General features: G+C 43.5%; 1 protein-coding gene across 1 annotated transcript in view; it reads right to left on the bottom strand.

The window, feature by feature from the left end:
- TLK2 (tousled like kinase 2) overlaps positions 1-20,784 on the bottom strand; it is a 137,262-nt gene that overhangs the window by 89,087 nt on the left and 27,391 nt on the right.

The following is a 20,784-nucleotide window of genomic DNA, read 5'->3' on the forward strand; positions in this document are numbered from 1 at the left end:
AGACGGAGTTTCACTCTTGTCACCTAGGCTGGAGTGCAATGGCATGATCTCGGCTCGCTGCAACCTCTGCCTCCTGGGTTCAAGCAGTTCTCCCACCTCAGCCTCCCAAGTAGCTGGGATTACAGGTGCCCACCACCACACCCAGCTAATTTTTGTATTTTTAGTAGAGATGGGGTTTCACCATGTTGGCCAGGCTGGTCTCAAACTCCTGACCTCAAGTGATCAGCCTGTCTCAACCTCCCAAAGTGGTGGGATTATAGGCATGAGCCACCACACCGGGCCAAAGCCTGATGATTCTGATGTCTAACTCAGGTCAGAGAAGGCAAAAGTTAACTGCATCAACTTCAAGCCAACCTGAATAGAACTCAACTGCGGTGCTGTAACCTCCATATTAAAATTATCTACCATTATTTTCATTATTTTACAAACTCTGTACTCATGTGCAGATTTTCTCTTCTATAGTACTTCCACATGTACCGAATTGTTTATGGAAAATAAACACGAGAAATCAACTCTCTTGGCCTCTTATAACACAAAAGAACAGTACCTGAAAGTTGAGATGTTAAGGGGTATATTAAGAGTTCCTTATGAAGCATGGTCAAAGCTCATATGAAGGAAATGTTTTTCTAAGCTAAGCCTTATGGAGGCATGAATGCTAGCTCAAAAAAAGTTTACAGGAGACTGACACTGAGAATAACAGTGTAAGGAAGCTCCACTACCTGCTCCTCAGTGGAAGCAGCGAAAATTATCAAATAACAAGCACTCAAAGTCTCTGAGTCCTAAAGGCAAACAAGAAATGAAGAAACAGGCTGAGCATGGTGGCTCATGCCTATAATCCAAGCATTTTGGGAGGCTGTAGTGGGTAGATCACTTGAGGTCAGGAGTTTGAGACCAGGCTGGCCAACATGGTAAAACCCCATCGTTACTAAAAATATAAAAATTGGCCGGGCATGGTGGCTCACACCTGTAATCTCAGCACTTTGGGAGGCCGAGGCAGGTGGATCACCTAAGGTCAGTTCAAGACCAGCCTGGTCAGCATGGTGAAACCCCATCTCTACTAAAAATACATAAATTGGCCAGGCCATGGTGGTGGGCACCCGTAATCCCAGCTACTCAGGAGGCTGAGGCAGGAGAATTGCTTGAACCCAGGAGGTGGAGGCTGCAGTGAGCCAAGATCACACCACTGCACTCCAGCCTGGGTGACAAGAGCAAGGGTCCGCCTCAAAAAAAACAAAACACAAAAAATTAGCTTAGCATGGTGGCGCATGCCTGTAATCCCAGCTACTCGGGAGGCTGAGGCAGGAGAATCTCTTGAACCCAGGAGGCAGAGGTTGCAGTGAGCCGAGATCACACCACTGCACTTCAGCCTGGGCGACAGTGAGACTCTGTCTCAAAAAAAAAAAAAAAAAAAAAGAAAGAAACATTTATTCAATAAACTCTATGAAAATTCAGTCAGAAAAGTGACAGTCTATGGAATCTGAACAAAGATCCCACTCCCGGCCCCATCAGCTAGGCTCTGGGAGCTGCAGCCAAGAATACAAGTGTCCCCTTTCCCCAAAATCCAAGCCTGAGGGTTTTTTTTTTTTTTTGAGACAGGGTCTTGCTTTTGCTCGTTTTGTTGTCCAGACTGGAGTGCAGTGGTGCGATCTTGTCTCACTGCTACCTCTGCCTCCTGGGTTCAAGCGATTCTCCCGCCTCAGCCTCCCGAGTAGCTGGGATTACAGGTACACGCCACCACACTCAGCTAATTTTTGTATTTTTAGTAGAGATTTTTTTTTTTGAGATGGAGTTTTACACTGTCGCCTAGGCTGGAGTGGCGCAATCTCAGCTCACTGCAAGCTCCGCCTTCTGGATTCACGCTGTTCTCCTGCCTCAGCCTCCCGAGTAGCTGGGACTACAGGCGCCCGCCACCTCGCCCAGCTAATTTTTTTATTTTGTTTAGGAGAGATGGGACTTCCCTATATTAGCCAGGATGGTCTCTATCTCCTGACCTCGTGATCTGCCCGCCTCGGCCTCCCAAAGTGCTGGGATTACAGGTGTGAGCCACCGCGCCTGGCCCAAGAGATGGGGTTTTACCATATTTGCCAGGAGGGGCTCGAACCCCTGGCCTCAAGTGATTTGCCTGCCTCAGCCTCCCACAGTACTAGGATTACAGGTGTGAGCACTGCACTCAGCCCCGAGGGCTCTCTTTATTCCTGGGAGGGATGCAACTTCAGCATTTCTCATCCTGCCCTGACTTCTGTTGCTAAGGCTAAGTCTCGGGCAAGTACCGTCAGAGGCAGGGGCTCCCTTCTTCTGCTCAATCCCTACTTGTGGAAAAGGGGCCCTTTCATAGGCATGACACACTGAGAATACTGGGAACCCAAAGACCCTTTTTCCCAGCTCATGGGACAGTGGTTCCACAACAGGAGAGACAAGCCAAGAGGACCCCAGGCTGCTGACCTGCCCCACACCCTCCTAGAGCTGGGGTAGCATTCACAGAAAAGCTTGCCATTGTCCCCACCTCTACCACTAGAACACTGGCTCAGATACTTTGCCTAAGGGAAGAAACAGGAACACAGAGTATCTCAAAGGACCTAACTTCACTTGCAGGAGTGTGACAAGTTTTAGTCTAAGGGTGTTCCCAAAAACAATGGGGGTTGTAGTACTAGGCAAGTGGAAAGAGGTTCCTGGATGTAAAGAAGATACAGGCTAGACTGCAGACTGGCTAGTTTGTAGGAGAGACCCAGGGCATAAAACAGCCACAAGGAGCCTTCCTTTTATAACTAATGACTAGTTCAGCAAGGCTGTAGAATACAAGATTGATAGACAAAAATCCATTTTTTTTATAACTGCAATGAACAATCTGAAAATGAAGAAAATAATTCCATATACAGTAGCATCAAGAAGAAGAAATAATTCTATAGTATAAACAATAATAATTTACTATTGTTTTGCCATGTTGGCCAGGCTAGTTTCGAACTCTTGACCTCAGGTGATCCACCCGCCTCCACCTCCCAAAGTGCTGGGATTACAGGCGTGAGCCACCACACCAGGCCCCAGCTGACTTCTTTGTAGAAATTGGTAGGCAAATTCTAACATGCATATGGAATTGCTAGGAACCAATTCTGAAAAAGTAGGAAGGCTCATACTTCACCACCTAAAACAAAGCCAAAGCAATCAAGACAGTACAGTACTAGCATAAGGTTAGATCAATGGAATATAATTGAGAGTCTAGGAATAAATCCATAATTGTGGTCAAATGATTTTTGACAAGGGTGCCAACACAATTCAATGAGGGAAAGAATAGTCTTTTCAGCAAATGGTGCCAGGAGTAGATAGCCACAGGCAAAACAATGAAGTTGTACCCTTGCTTCACATCCACATAAAAATTAACTCAAAACAGGCTGGGAGCAGTAGCTCACTTCTATAATCCCAGCACTCTGGGAGGCCAAGGTGGGTGGATCCCTTGAGCTCAGGAGTTCGAGACCAGCCTGGCCAACATGGTGAAACCCCATCTCTACCCAAAATACAAAAAATTAGCCAGGCATGGTGGTGTGCACCTGTGGTCCCAGCTACATGGAGGCTGAGGTGGGCAGATCGCATGAGCCTGCGAAGCAGAGGTTGCAGTGAGCCAAGATCACACCACTGCACACTGCACTCCAGCCTGGGTGACAGAGCCAAGATCGTTGTCTCAAAACAAAACAATTATGAGTAAAATAAGAACATGTTTATTACTTAATTTGAAAAGCAATTTTTTCCTATTTTTCTGTTACTGCTGATATACAGAAATTATCAATTTTCATGGTTTTTATTTAGCCAGTCACTTTACTGAATTGTTCTTCGTAATCATTTTCAGTCTTTTCCTTTCCTTTTTTTTGGAGATGGAGTTTCGCTCTGTAGCCCAGGCTGGAGTGCAAAGGTGTGATCTCAGCTCACTGCAATCCCTGCCTCCTGAGTTCAAGCAATTCTCCCGCCTCAGCCTCCCAAGTAGCTGGGATTACAAGCACACACCACCATGCCTGGCTAATTTTTTTGTATTTTTAGTAGAGAAGGGGTTTCACCATGTTGGCCAGGCTGATCTGGAACTCCTGCCTTCAAGTGATCCGTCCAACTCAGCCTCCCAAAGTGCTGGGATTATAGCCATAAGCCACTGCGCCCGGCCCAGTTTGGTCCTTTCGATTTAATTGTTTAGGTACAAAATCATAGCATTTGTAAATAACAAGGTTTTATCTTCCTTTCTATAACTTACACCTCTTATTTGTTTTACATTTTACTGCACTGAATAAAACACGAAACAATAATCATAAAAAACATTTTTCCGTTCTTCATTTTCATGGTAACACCTCTAAAGCTTTACCATTAAAAACTATATTAACCCATTTATGCCCGAGGCTGCAAATTTCTTCTGTGAAAACTCAGACCTTGGTGATGACCTTGAGCAGTAGAATATAAATAACTCCCACAAGCTTAGCAACCCAATAATGAAACACTAAGCATAAATGGGCTAAGACCCCAAACGGACAAAACAATCTTGAAAAAGAACAAAGTTGGAGGTCCCACACTTCCTGATTTCAAAACTTACTACATGCCAGGCGCGAAGGCTCACGCCTGTAATTCCAGCACTTTGGGAGGTCGAGGTGAGCAGATCACCTGAGGTCAGGAGTTTGAGACCCGGTCTCTACTAAAAATACAAAAATTAGTTGGGTATGGTGGCAGGTGCCTGTAATTCCAGCTACTCGGGAGGCTGAGGCAGGAGAATCACTTGAACCCGGGAGGAGGAGGTTGCAGTGAGCTGAGATCACGCCACAGAACTCCAGCCTGGGCTACAAAAACTCTGTCTCAAAAAAAAGAAAAAAAGGAAGAAAACAGGGAGAAAGTGTTACAGCGTTGAATTTAGCAACGATTTCTCGAATGTGACACCAATTTTAAATCAAAATTTAAAATCTGTGCATTAAACAACACAATCAACAGAATAAAAAGGAAACCCATGGAATGGGAGAAAATTGCAATTTACATATATAGTAAGGCATTAATAACCCAAATATACGAATAACTGCTACAACTCAACAACAACAAAATAACAACCCAATAAAAAAATGGGCAAAGGACTTGAACAGATATTTCTCCAAAGATATAAAAATGGCCAACGACCACATGAAAAGATGCTCAAAGTCACTAATTTCAGGAAACTGCAACTCACAACAAGACATCACCTCATATCCATTGAGGTGGCCACTACCAAGGAAACAAAAAACCAACCAACCCCACAAAATAACAAGCATTGGTGAGGATGTGGAGTAACTAGAATACTTGTACACTGCTGATGGGAATGTAAAATGGTGTAGCCACTATGGAAAACGATGGCAGTTCCTCAAAAACAGAATTACCATATGATACAACAATTCCATTTCTGGGAATATACCCAAAACACTTGAAAGCAGGGCCTCAAAGAGATAGCTGTGCAACCATGTTCACAGCAGTATTATTCACAATAGCCAAAAGGTGGAAGCAACTCAAATACCCATCAACAAATCAATGGATACAAAATGTGGTGTATACATGAAATTCTACATTCTACAACATGGATAAACCCTGAGAGCATTATGCTAAGTGAATAAGCCAGTTACAAGAAGGCAAATACTTTGTGATTACACTTAGATGAGGCACCTATAATAGTCAAATTCATAGAGACAAAGTAGAATGGTAGCTGCCAGGGATTGGGGGGGAAGGTAGATATGAGGAGTTGTTTAATGGGCATTTTAGTTTTCAATTTCCAAGGTTAAAAAAGTTCTGGAGATTGGCTGCAAACAATCTGAATGTATTTACTACTGAACTGTACACTTAAAAATGGTTAAGACGGTGGGCCGGGAGCGGTGGCTCGGGGCCGGGCGCAGTGCCTCACGCCTGTAATCCCAGCACTTTGGGAGGCCAAGGCAGGTGGATCACCTGAGGCCAGGAGTTTGAAACAAGCCCGGCCAATATGGCAAAACCCCATCTCTATTAATACAAAAATTAGCCGGGCGTGGTGGTGGGCGCTTGTAATCTCAGCTACTCAGGAGGCTGAGACAGGAGAATGGTTTGAACCCAGGAGGCAGAGGTTGCAGTGAGGCAAGATAGCACCATTGCACGCCAACCTGGGCAACAAGAACGAAACTCCACCTCAAAAGAAAAAAAAAAAAAAAAAAGGTTAAGATAGTAAATTTTATGTTACGTGTATTTTACCACAACTAAAAGTTTTGAAACTGTATTGTTTTAAAATTACAAAGTAGGAATAACTACTGAGTTCATCCATTTTTTTTTTTTTAAATTATTATTGACTGGGCATGGTGGCTCACACCTGTAAGCCCAGAACTTTGGGCGGCTGAGGTGGTGGATCATTTGAGGTCAGGAGTTCGAGATCAACCTGGCCAACATGGTGAAACCCCCAAATCTACTAAAAATACAAAAATTAGCCAGGTGTGGTAGCACACACCTGTAGTCCCAGATACTTGGGAGGCTGAGGCAGGAGAATCGCTTGAACTCAGGAGGTGGAGGTTGCAATGAGATTGTACCACGGCACTCCAGACTGGGCAACAAAGCGAGACTCCGTGTCAAAAAAAAAAAAATTATTATTTATTTGCTGTGTTGTAAAGTAGTAACAATAATAACTAACACTTAGGTAGCACTTGTTTAAAACACAATCCTCAAAAGCTCACATTATGTAGCACTTTACAGGCAAGACATTCTATGTTAGTACACTTAATCCTCACAGCTTATAAAAACAGACCCTTGGCCGGGCACAGTGGGCTCATGCCTGTAATCCGAGTACTTTGGGAGGCCAAGGTGGGCGGATCATGAGGTCAGGAGTTCGAGACCAGCTTGGCCAACATGGTGAAACCCCCATCTCTACTAAAATACAAAATTAGCTGGGCATGGTGCCGGGCACCTGTAATCCCAGCTACTCAGGAGGCTGAGGCAGGAGAATCGCTTGAAACTAGGAGGCGGAGGTTGCAGTGAGCTGACATCACACCACTGTACTCCAGCCTTGGCAACAAGAGCAAAACTCCGTCTCAAAAAAAAAAAAAAAAAAAAAAAAAAAGGCCAGGCGAGATGGCTCATGCCTGTAATCCCAGCACTTCGGGTGGCCGAGGCAGGTGGATCATGAGGTCAGGAGTTTAAGACCAGCCTAGCCAAGATGGTGAAACTCTGTCTCTACTAAAAATACAAAAAATTAGCTGGATGTGGTGGCGGGCGCCTGTAATCCCAGCTACTCTGGAAGCTGAGGCAGAGAACTGCTTGAACTCGGGAGGTGGAGGTTGCAGTGAACCAAGATCACACCACTGCACTCTAGCCTGGGTGACAGAGCAAGACTCCGTCTCAAAAAACAAAACAAAACAAACAAAAAAAGACCCACAAAAATATATTCAACTGATTTTTCACAAAAGTACAAAAGCAATTTAATAGGGTGCACCCCTGTGATCCCAACACTTTGAGAGCATGAGGTGGGAGGATCGCCTGAGGATCACTCGCTTGAGGATCACTTGAGCCCAGGAGTTTGAGACCAGCCTGGGCAACAAAGCGAGATCTGATCTGTACAAAAACATGAAAAAATTAGCCAGCCATGGTGGCACTGTCTGTAGTCCTAGCTCCTAGCTACTCAGAAGGCTGAGGCGGGAGCTCAGGAGTGCGAATGCAAGGTTACAGTGAATTATGATCACACCACTGCACTCCAGCCTGGACAACAGAGTAAAACCCTGTCTCTTCAAAAAAATAAAGGCAATTTAATAAATTACATAAATTGAAAAAAAGAGACTTTTAAATAAACGCTACTGGAACAACTAGATGCATAGGCAAAAACAAACAAACAAACAAACAAACCTTGCTTATACCTTATAAAATATTAACTTGGCCGGTGCAGTGGCTCACGCCTGTAATCCCAGCACTTTGGAAGGCCGAGGCAGGTGGATCACCTGAGGTCTGGTGTTTGAGACCAGCCTGGCCAACGTGGTGAAACCCCATCTCTACTAAAAATACAAAAAATTAGCCGGGCATGGCAGCGGGTGCCTGTAATCCCAGCAACTTGGTAGGCTGAGGCAGGAGAATCGCTTGAACCTGAGAGGCAGAGGTTGCAGTGAGCTGAGATCACACTATTGCACTCCAGTCCGGTCAACAAGAGCAAAACTTCGTCTCTAATAATAATAATAATAATAATAGATAAATAAATAAAATTTTAAAAGAGAAAAAACAAAATAGATCAAGAACTTAAATATAAAACATAACACTGTTAGGAAAAAAGGGGAGAAAAATCTCTACAACCTAGAACTAAGCCAACAGTTCCTAGACTTGACAGCAAAAGCTCTAATCCACAAAAGGAAACATTGATAAATGGAACCTCATCAGAAGTACAGAGTAAGACCCTGTAAACAGGATGAAGAAACAAATTACTGACTGGAAGAAAATATTTTCAAGCCACACATCTGCCAAAGAACTTGAGATTAGACTATCTAAAGAATTCCAATTAGAAAACTGGCAAAAAATATGAACAGACATTTTACTAAAGAGGATGCAGGCCAGGGGCGGTAGCTCACCAACACTTTGGGAGGCTGAGGCAGGCGGATTACCTGAGGTTGGGAGTTTGAGACCAGCCTGACCAACAAGGAGAAACCCCATCTCTACTAAAAAATACAAAATTAGCTGGGCATGGTGGTGCATGCCTGTAATCCCAGCTACTTGGGAGGCTGAGGCAGGAGAATTGCTTGAACCCGGGAGGCGGAGGTTGCAGTGAGCCAAGACCATGCCATTTGTACTCCAGCCTGGGCAATAAGAGGGAAACTCCATCTCAGAAAAAAAAAAAAAAAGAGGCGGGGAGCGATGTAAAGATGGTTAATGAGGCCGGGCGTGGTAGCTCAAGCCTGTAATCCCAGCACTTTGGGAGGCTGAGACGGGTCGATCACGAGGTCAGGAGATCGAGACCATCCTGCCTAACACGGTGAAACCCCATCTCTACTAAAAAATACAAAAAACTAGCCAGGCGAGGTGGCGGGTGCCTGTAGTCCCAGCTACTCGGGGGGCTGAGGCAGGAGAATGGCGTAAACCCGGGAGGCGGAGCTTGCAGTGAGCTGGGATCGCGCCACTGCACTCCAGTCTGGGAGACAGAGCGAGACTCCGTCTCAAAAAAAAAAAAAAAAAAAAAAAAAAAAAAAAAAAAAAAAAGATGGTTAATGAGCACAAGAAAAGATGTTCAACACATTAACCTTTAGGGAAATAAAAGTTTAAACCACAATGAGATTTCATTACACACCTATGAGAATGGTTAAAATAAAAAATAGCAACAACACTAAACGCTGTCAAGGATGTAGAGAAACTGAATCACTAACATATATCGCTGGTGAGAATGTAAAAAGGTAAAGCCTTTTTTGTTTGACGGTTTCTTTTAAAACTAAAAATGCCACCAGGCGCAGTGGCTCACACCTGTAATCCCAGCACTTTGGGAGGCAAAGGCGGGCGGATCATGAGGTCAGGAGATTGAGACCATCCTGGCTAACACAGTAAAACCCCGTCTCTACTAAAAAACAAAAAACTAGCCGGGGGTGGTGGTGGGCGCCTGTAGTCCCAGCTACTCGGGAGGCTGAGGCAGGAGAACGGCGTGAACCTGGGAGGCGGAGTTTGCAGTGAGCTGAGATGGTGCCACTGCACTACAGTCTGGGCGACAGAGCAAGACTCCGTCTCAAAAAAATAAAAAACAAACAAAAACACTAAAACTCATCATTTGACCCAGCAATTGCACTCTTGAACATTTATTCCAGAGAAAGAAAAACATGTTGGTGTAAAAACCTCTATAAGAATGTTCATAGCAGCTTTATTCATAATAGCCAAAAACTGAAAACAAACCAAATGTCCTTGTGGAGGCAATGGTTAAGCCAAGTGTACTATATCCACACCATGGAACACTACACAGAAATAAAAAGGAATGGCCTATTTATACATGCAAAATCTTGGAACTTCAAGGAAATTATGCTGAGTGAAAAAAGCCAATCTCAAAAAACTGTAGGCTGGGTGCAGTGGCTCACACCTGTAATCCTAGCACTTTGGGAGACCAAGGCAGGAAGATTGCTTGAACCCAGGAAGTCAAGATCAGCCTGGCCAATATAGTGAGACCCTGTCTCTACAAAAAAAATTTAAAAACTAGCTAGTGTGGTGGTGTGCACCTGTAGTCCCAGCTGCTCTGGAGGCTGAGATGGGAGGATCTCAGCTTGAACCTAGGAGGCAGAGGCCACAGTGAGCTAAGATCGATCGCACCACTGCATTCCAGTCTGAGTGACAGGGAGAGACTCTGTCTCAAAATAAAAGGTTGTGTACTTTGTGACTCCATTTATATATATTACATTCTTGAAATAATGAAATTATACAGGAAAATAGGTTTGTAGTTGTCAAGGATTAAGGTTTCAAGGGAGAGTGGGTAGGTGTGGCTACAAAGGCCTAGCAGGAAAGAGCCTTGTGATGAAGTAGTTCTGCATCTTGACTGCAGTGGTTATAACAAGCTACACATGTGATAAAATTGCCTAGAAGTGTAATACACACACACACACACACACACACACAAATGATTCATGTATAACTTCAAATCTGAATTAGTCCTATGGATTGTATCAATGTCAATGTTTTGGTTTTAATAATGTACTAGAATTCTACAGGAGGAGAGATGCAGGGTGCATGAACAGAACCTTCCTATACATTTTGTGCAACTTCCTGCCAACCTCTAATTAATTACTCTGAAATTAAAAGATTTTTCTGAAGTGTTTGGGTTTTTATGTATTACTTGTTACTGTAAAGTAATATTATATATTATGTATTACTTATTACTGTAAAGTAATAATAAAAAAATAAACACTTAGGAAGCATTTGCTAGGGCCAGGTATATCAGGACACTTAATCCTCATAACAACCTGTTACGAGCTGAACTATGTCCTCCCCAAATTCCTATGTTGAAGCCCTAATCTCCAGTACTTTAGTGTATTTGGAGACAGAAGCGTAAATCCAATAAAACTGGTATTCTTATGAGAGGAGATCAGGACAAAGAGTGAGAGAGAGCAAGTGAGCACGCACAGACATGTATGCACACAGAGGGACTACAATATGAGGCCACAGGAAGGAGGCAGACATCTGCAAGCCAAGGAGAAAGGCCTCAGAAGAAACCAAACCTGCTGACACCTTGCTATTGCACTTCTAGCCTCCAGAATTATAAGAAAATAAATTTGTTGTTTAAGCCACACAGTCTGTGGTATCTGTTATGGCTGCCCAGGTAGCTGCTCTTATTACTCACTTACAGATGAGGAAAGCGTAAGAGAAGATCAATAAACTCATTCAAGGTCACACAGCCACTAGGAAGCAAATCAAGATCTGAACCAAGGCTATCTGGTTCAGAAAAAGTACTCCTCACCATTAAGCCATACTTAGTCTATCGGTGCTGTTACGACAGAATGCCTGAGACTGGGTAATTTTTTTTGGAGACAGGGTCTCACTGTCACTCAGGCCGGAATGCAGTGTTCCAATCCTGGCTCACTGCAGTCTTGATCTCTGGGCTCAAGCAATCCTCTTGCCTCAGCCTCCCAAGTGGCTGCAATTACAGGCATGCGCCACCACGTCTGGCTAATTTTTGTGTTTTTGTAGAGAGGGGGTTTCACCACTTTGCCCAGGCTGGTCTCAAACTCAGGCTCAAGCAGTACGCTCGCCTCCACCTTCCAAAGTGCTGGGATTACAGGCATGAGCCACTGCACCCAGCAGACTGGGTAATTTATGAAAAACAGAAATTTAATTTCTCACAGTTCTAGAGGCTGGGAAGTACAATGTCAAGGCACCAGCAGGTTAGGTGCCTGGTGAGGGTCCAGGCTCTGCTTCCAATATGGTGCCTTGAACACTGTGTCCTCCAGAGGGAAGGAATTCCTTCATCCTCACAAAGTAGAAGGCAGAAGGGCAAGAGGGAATGGATACTGTCCTCACATGGCAAGGTGTAAAAACAGACAAGGTTACGCCATTAAGCCTTTAAAAGGATACCTAGTCCCACTCATGAGAGGAGAAGCTGTCTTTACCTAATCACCTCTTAATACACTGGCAACACCTGAATTTTGGAGGGGACACATTCAAACCACAGCACTGACTCTAGACATATTAATGAGTTTTTAAACACTGAACATGTCTGACATTCCTAGCATAAACTACTTGAAACAAAACAAAGGAATAATCTGCTGTGGCCATTTGCTAGCATTTTAATTTGAATTTAAACATCTATACATTCATAAATGAGATTAGGTTATACTTCTACTTTTTCATGTTTGTCATTTTGCTGTCAGTTGTTTACTTCTATCTTATTATTCAACATGAGAAATATCTGCTTCTTAAAAGGTTAGGAGAGACCAGGAGTGGTGGCTCACACCTATAATCTCAACCATTTGGGAGGCTGAGGAGGGAAGACTACTTCACCCCAAGGGTTCCAGACCATCTTGGGCAGCATAGCAAGATCCCATCTCTACAAAAAATTAGAAAATTACCTGGGTGTGGTGGCCCACGCCTGTGGTCCCAGCTACTTGGGAGGGCTGAGGTAGAGGAACTGCCTGAGCCCAGGAGGTCGAGGCTGCAGTGAACCATGTTTGTACCACTGCACTCCAGCCTGGGTGACAGAGCAAGATCCTGTCTCAAAAAATAAATAAATAAATAAATAAATAAATAAATAAAATAAAAGGAGAAATCACCAATACCTACAGAGTGGACTTTTGCCCCTTAAGGTGGTATGGGGAGAGGAGGAAATAGTTTCACAATCGCCTCAATTTTTTTCTTGGTTACAGGAGTTTATTCTGGTTTTGTTGTTGTTGCTGAGATAGAGTCTCACTCTATTACTGCCCAGGCTGGAGTACAGTGGTGTGATCTCGGCTCACTGCAACCTTCACCTCCCAGGTTCAAGCAATTCTTGTGCCTCAGCCTCCCGAGTAGTTGGGATTACAAGCACACACCACCACGCCCAGCTAATTTTTGTATTTTTAGTAAAGACAGGGTTTTACCATGTTGCCCAGGCTGGTCTCAAGCTCCTGACTTAGCTGGATCTGCCTGCCCTCGGCCTTCCAAAGTGCTGCGATTACAGGCATGAGCCACCGCACCCAGCCCCTATTCTGATTTTTATGTCTTATTTCGTCAGTACTAATTCCTAGTGTCTTTGAAATTATTTATTCATTGAGACTTTCATATAACTAACAACATTCACTTCCAGTATTTTCTTTGTAAGTCCTCAGTACCTTTTGTTATATCCGATGTACTCTCCTTCATTTTGCCTTTTGTTTCCTAATTTTCCAACTCTTGATTATTTCCCATTCTTCTGTTTTGCAATGTATTTATTTCTTCTTGCATATTTATTGTTTTTTCCTCCTCTTTTCTAGATCTCCTAAAACCATAAATTGAATGGTAAATTCATACTCTGGTACATTAAATGCTTCTTTGTCCACATTATTTAAGTTTAACTATGTGGCATTTTATCTTATTTTCTTAGTAAAATAGTCTGTTACTTGTCATTTTGCTATATAATAGCTACCTGGGAGAATGCTTACTAATATCCATGTCACTTGGGAGGGAAAATTATCCTTTAAAAAAGCCACCCACAGACTCAAAAAGAAAAAAAAAAACTAGCAAATTTTTTAAATTAACTAGTCTGATACGTTAAATCAAAACTAATTTTGATAAGATCTCTCCATAAAAGCTCTACTGTTTATGACAACATTTAAACTGCCTCCCCTGTCTCCTTCTGATAATAATTTTCTAAGTAAAATCAAATGGACAGTTTAGAAGAAAAAATCAAATGGATCAGTTTAGCAAGATCGACACAAAGTCCAAGTTTCTTGTTTTTACAAGAGTACAGTCTTGCAAAAATAAAGTAAAACATGTTTCTAATATACTTAAAATGTACTTTTTTTTTCAGAGGGGGATCTTAAAAAATACTTTAGTTATAACCGCCCTATGAGAAAATTCTGTGGATAAATTATAATCCATGAACACTGAGGTTAAGATGCAAATGTTGACACCAGTCCTTCAGCACCACGAGGAGGCTCATATAAACTAAGAAAAAACCTGTAGAATAGAGGCCAAAGGTTAACTCCTTTCACTTAAAAGTTAAATGTCAACATTTGGCTGAGTTCTAAAGTTTTCATTTCTCCTTAGACCAAATTGCACTTTTCTCAACTGAGAAACAGAAGACAAAAGTTAAGCCTGGCCTAGGTTTGCAAGAAAGCACAGCCCGGCCGGGCCGTGGTGGCTCAAGCCTGTATCCCCAGCACGTTGGGAGGCCGAGACAGGTGATGCCACGAATGTCAGGAAGATCGAGAGCCGATCCTGAGCTGAAGCCACGGTGAAACCGTGAAACGCCCGCTCTCTACTAAAAATACCAAAAAACTAAAGGCCGGCGCCGACGTGGCCGGCGCCCTGTAGTGCGCCAGCTATCTCAGGAGGCTGAGGCAGGAGAATGGCGAAAACCCGGGAGGCGGAGCTTGCAGTGAGCTGACATCCCGGCCACTCGCAGCTCCAGGCCTGGGCGACAAGAGCTAGGACTCCGTCTCAAAAGAAAAAAAAAAAACCAAACAAGAAGCAGCAGGCTGGCCAAGCAAACGTCAAAACTGCCCCATACCTCGCAGTAAAGGAAAGATAATGGCCATTTTAAAAACCTTAAGCGTCTCTCATGGGCCTTTTACTTTTATATCATTAGTAGTACTACCTTTTCACACGCCCCATACCAGAGTCAAATAAGACAATCAAATAGTCTGACTCGCCAGAGACCGGCTTAGCAACATTCCTAGAAGGAAAGCAGATTGTGAAATCTGTTAGGCCATTGTTTTCTTACTTGATGTGTATAAACGAAGAGTTTCTAGGTTCAAGTGAAAAAAAGTTTAACTTTTTTTTTTTTTTTGAGATGGAGTTTCACTCTTTTTGGCCCAGGTGGAGTGCAATGGCACAGATCCTTCGCTCACCGCCAAGCCTCCACCTCCCGGGTTCGCCAGAGTTCTCCTGGCCCTCAGCCATCCCCGAGTAGGCTGGGATTACAGGCATGGAGCCCGCATTGCCTGGCTTATTTTGTATTTTTTTAGTAGAGACAGGGTTTCTCCATGTTGGCTGGGGCTGGTTTGAAGCTCCTGACCTCAGGTGATCTGGCCCACCTGGCCCTCCCAAAAGTGCTGGGATTAACAGGCATGAGCCAGCCGCAGCCCGGCTTTTTTTTTTTTTTTTTTTTTTTTTTTGAGATGAAGTCTTAAAGCTCTGTCACCCAGGTTGGAGTGCAGTGACATGATCTCGGCTCCACTGCCTCCCTCTGGCCTCTGGGTTTAAGCGGTTCTCGCCTGCCTCAAACCCTCCCGAGTAGCTGGGAAAACTACAGTGCGCACCACCACATCCAGCTATTTTGTTTATATTTTTACTAAGAGAGGGGGTTTCCACCGCATATTGGCCCAGGCTGGTCTCCGAAGCTCCTGACGCTCATGATCCGCGCCGGCCTTCGGCCTCCCGCAAAGTGCAGGGATTAACAGGCATGAGGCCACTGTTGGCCCTGGTCAAAAGTTTAACTTAAATCCATAAAAGATGAGATCACAGATGCTGCAATCCTGTCAACCCAGATTGTGTAACCAAGAGTTGTGTAAACCCAGATTGCAGTGTTTACAGATCTAAAACCCCTGAAATTGAAGAAGATAGGGTCAAGTTTCATAGGAATGAACAACTACTTACAAAGACCAAAAATTCTATGAAATACCATTAATTTTTCTCCTAGACATTCCACAAAAGGACCTATGCCTCTTTATCAGGAATGTAATGTAATTCGGGAAAAAGGATTCAAATCAACTTAAAACACTGCTCTTGGAAAACTACCATTAATTTTCCAGAAGACCCATCGTCCACTTGGTGGGTCCACCAGTCAGAAAGAGGATTCTTAGTGGAGGGCAGTGATCCAATGGAGTTTTTAGCTTCAGGTTCACCCTTTCAGTGGTCCCCTGAACCCCATGCTTGGGGTTAATTCGCGTTTCCCCGGACGTGCGTGAATTAAAACAACAACCAACTGGCAAAAATCCCCACACTACTTTTCAAATCTGGCCAGAAGCAACTATACCCTGTTAACTCACAAAAATCATCTTTCAAACAACACCCCATCTCAAGAAAAAAACTTTTGGCCGGGCCACGCCGGTGGGCTTCCAAGCCCTGTAATCCAGCAACTTTTGGGAGGGCCAAGAACGGGCGGATCACGAGTGCCAGGAAGATCGAGCAACCATCCTGGCCTAAACCAACGGTGAAACCCCGTCTATACTAAAAATAACCAAAAAAATAGCCGGGCGGGTTTGCCGGGCGCTGTAAAAAAGTCCCAGCTCTCCGAGGCTGAGGGCAGGAAGAAATGGGCGTAACGGAGGCGCGACTGCCAGTGAGCTAAGAAAGCAACCGGAGCGCGGGCCGTTCTTTACTGAAATAACAAAAAAAAAAAAGCCGGGCGAGTGCGGCGCCGTAAGGCGCGCGAGCTTACTCCGGAGGCCTGAGGCAAAGGAGAAAATTGGCGTAAACCGGAGCGGAGCTTTGCCAGTGAGCTTGAGAATCCGCCAACGGCAACCCAGCCGGGCGACAGAGCAAGACTCCCGTCCCAAAAAAAAAAAAAAAAAAAAAAAAAGAAAAAACTTTTAAAAGAACAAAAGAAACCTGACTTATTTTAAAACTGCCGCTGGGCAGTGGTTTATGTCTGTAATCCTAGCACTCTGGGAGGCTGAGGCAGGAGGATGGCTTGAGGACAGGAGTTCGAGACCATTGTGGTCAACACAGCAACACCTCATCTCTATTAAAAAATAAAAATAAAATAAAATAAATAAAATTAATTCATCAATTAAAAGCCAGGCGAGGTGGCTCACACCTGTAATCCCAGGATTTTGGGAGGCTGAAGCAGGAGGATTGCTTGAGGCCAGGAGTTTTGAGACCAACCTGGGCAACATCACAAAACCCCACCTTTATCAAAAATAAAGAAATTAGCCAGGCATGATGGTGCACATCTGTAGTCCCAGCAACTCAGGAGGTAGAGGTGGGAGGATGGCTTGAGCCTGGGGAGGTTGAGGTTGTGGGGAACTGAGGTTGCAACACTGCACTCTGGCCTGGGGGACAGAGCCAGAACCTGTCTCCAAAAAAAAAAAAAGAGTAGCAAACATGTTTGGGTGGTAGAGATATAATAATGAGGTCAATTTTTTTTACTTCCATTTAACTTTGACCAAAAATACGGTGATTTTAAATGAATGATTCTGTGTAGTAGTAAACCAACAAAAATATCATCATATACCGTCAAGACAAAGTTCTTTGAGGCAGTCTTGCTTTGTCGCTAAGGCTGGAGTGCAATGGCACGATCTTGGCTCACTGCAACCTCTGCCTCCCTGTTTCAAGCGATTCTCCTGTCTCAGCCTCCTGAGTAGCTGGGATTACAGTGGGCACCACCACGCCCAGCTAATTTTTGTATGTTTGGTACAGACAGAGTTTCACCATGTTGGCCAGGCTGGTCTCAAACTCCTGACCTCAAGTGATCCACCTGCCTCAGCCTCCCTAAGTGCTGGGATTACAGGTGTGACTCACTGCGCCCGGCCAAAAAAAAAAACCCACTTTTAATAAGTGACAAAACACTGTAAATAAATGTGTTTACAGGATGATTCTTTAAAGAACAATGATCCAAACTAGGTCTGTATGTATCAACATCTATCTGGTAGATCTCCAAAATCATCTGCTGAGTCAAAAATGAGCTATTACAGTTCTCATTATTATAAAACTATGCAAACATTCCTTATATAACTGAAAATTAATCATTAAAGAAAAAACAAATCCTAAGAGAAAACAGTATGCTTCCAATACACATAGAAGCACTAGCCATATGCAACTACTATATATTAAATTATGGGTCTATAATCTATGTTTTAGCTTTCTCCTTATGCTAAAATTTCTCTTTTACTGATTAAAATACTACAAATTCAGTATTCAAATTACAGACAGAAACTAGAAGCTCTGTACAAAATCCTGTAGCACATTCACAGTAAAGAAAACAAAGAAATAGAAAAATGAGAACAAAATATAAAATCAACATAATCTAGATTTAAAATACCCAAGAGATATGTAACCTTGAAGAAAATTCAGTGACAAGTTTAGGTTTGTGGCTTTTTCTGTTGTGAAGAAACTATTACTTCACATATGAGGAAAAAAAAGAAAAAAAAAAATCCGACTGCCATCTCCAGTAGAAACTGTAACAAAATTCCTCCTGGAACTGGTATAATAAGATGCAGGAGTCAATATTCCAGTTCTGGCTCTTGACTGTGGCAGACATCACTAAAACGGCCTTCCTTCAAGGCCCAGAAGTTAAGATAGTAACTTTAAGTTTGTATAACCAATGACTACCTCCTACATACACACACATCCTAGCACTGGTTCCAGGTTCTACCTATCTGTCTGGAGAAGACAGTTGGAAGAGCGTTCCACTAAGGCATGGCAATCTCATCTGTGACCTGCCGATTTCAAAAATTACACTACTAACCTATAATCAAATGATGGCAGTACATTTGGTATAACCCACATATAGACTCTCAGCTAGATAACTGTTACCTACGACTCTAAAGTACATATTTCCAAGGCACAGGCTCATGGCTCAGAGTTAAACTAACTTGCAATTTAAATAGACACTGACTTGGATTAAAGCGTATTGGCTGGGTCCAGAGGCTCACACCTGTAATCCCAGCACTGTGGGAGGTCGAGGCGGGAGGATCACTTGAGCCCAGGAGTTTGAGACCAGCCTGAGCAACATGGCAAAACCCCATTTCCACACACACAAAAAATAATAATTAGCCAGGCAAGATGGCGTGCACCTGTAGTCCCAGCTACTAAGGAGGCTGAGGTAGGTAGATCGATTGAGCCCAAGAGATAGAGGTTGCACTGAGCCTTGATCACGCCACTGCACTCCAGCCTGGAATTGGTATGATAATAAGATGCAGGAGTCAACATCCCACCCAACATTCTGGGTGACATAGCAAGACTGTGTCTCAAAAAAACATTGAAAACAAAGTGTAGTAAAAGCGTTTTTAAAATGGTGTCTCAAAAATAAAAAATAAAAAAAATAAAAAAATAGAAAAAAAAGAAGAAGAAAAAAAAACTGGTGTCTTGAGCCGCACGTGGTGGCTATTGCCTGTAATCCCAACACTTTGGGAGGCTGAGGCAGGAGGACCACTTGAGGCCAGGACTTCAAGACAGCTTGAGCAACATGGTAAGACCCGGTCTCTACCAAAAAAAAAAAAAAAAAAAAAAAAAGAAAAGCTGGGTATGATAGTGCATGACCGTAGTCTTCACTTCTTGGAAGGCTGAGTTGTGAGGATCACTTAAATCCAGGAGTTTGAGGCGACAGTGAGCTATGATCGCACCACTGCACTTTAGTCTGGGCAACAGAGCAAGATCCTGCCTCTAAAACAAAATTTTAAAATAAGAAATAAAACTGGCACTTTGACATATCAGCTGTGAGGTGTGCCACAAGAAATCCTGACAGTGTTTTTTCTTGTGAGTGACGTACTTTTAAAATAAAATTACGGCCAGGCAGAGTGGCTCACACCTGTAATTCCAACACTTGGGGAGGCTGAGTCAAGTGGATCACTTTAGGTCAGGAGCTCAAGACCTGGGCAACACAGCAAAATCCCATCTCTACTAAGACTTCCAAAATTAGCCAGGCATGATGGCGCACACCTATAGCCCCAGCTATTCAGGTGGCTAATGAAGGAAAATCACTTGAACCTGCGAGGCGGAGGTTGCAGTAAGCCAAGATCACGCCACTATACTCCAGCCTGGGTGACAGAGTGAGAGTCAGTCTCAAAATAATAAATAAATAAATATAAAAATAAAAATAAAACAGACTCAAAATTAGCACTATAATTTTTTTTTTTTCAGGTAAGGTCTCACTCTTCGCCTAGGCTCATTGCAGTGGTGCGATCACAGCTCACTGGCAGCCTCAACCTCCCAGGCTCAAGCAATCCTCCCACCTCAGCCCCCTAAGTAGCTGAGACTACAGGTTCATGCCGCCATGTCCAGTTTTTTATTTAATTTTTTTGTGGAGGTGGTGTCCTAGGCTGGTCTCAAACTCCTGGGCTCAAGAGATCCACCCACCTCGGCCTCCTACTAAAGTGCAGATATTATAGGTATGAGCCACCATGCCCTGCCTAAAAAATTAATCTCATTTACTTGCATTTCCTCTTGACTAGGAACTCATGGGATGGTCCAAGGGTATGACCAACAGAGAACAGCTAGTCCTGATAGTTTAAAGTCAAATAGGTATGGGACTAAATCTCTGAACCACTGTATGAAACTGGGCAAATCACTGAAGTTATATTAGCTCTTCTTGAAATCTGTGGATTTCAAAAGGAAAAACCACCTACCTTATGGATATTTCAAGGATTAAATAGTACTATATGTTAGGGATGAGGGTAATATAGTGCCTGAAATACAGTTGGTGCTCAATGAAGATTATTAGTTACTTCTTTTCCCCTATATGGGAGTCCTGCATGGACCATCCTTAACATGAAATTTTAATCAACTGGCCAGTTTCAACCACCCTGCGAACTACCAAGCATGTATTACAACAAAACAACTTGCCACCATAGGGGCCAAATTATTCAACAAGTCACAATATTTAAGATATAACTGGCCGGGCATGGTGGCTCACGCCTGTAATCCCAGCACTTTGGGAGGCCAAGGAGGGCAGATCACCAGAGGTCAGGAGTTCAAGACCAGCCTGACCAATGTGGAGAAACCCCG

This window comes from Rhinopithecus bieti, unplaced genomic scaffold, assembly GCF_001698545.2.
Source record: "Rhinopithecus bieti isolate Rb0 unplaced genomic scaffold, ASM169854v2 scaffold_12928, whole genome shotgun sequence".
Classification (NCBI taxonomy): Eukaryota; Metazoa; Chordata; class Mammalia; order Primates; family Cercopithecidae; genus Rhinopithecus; species Rhinopithecus bieti.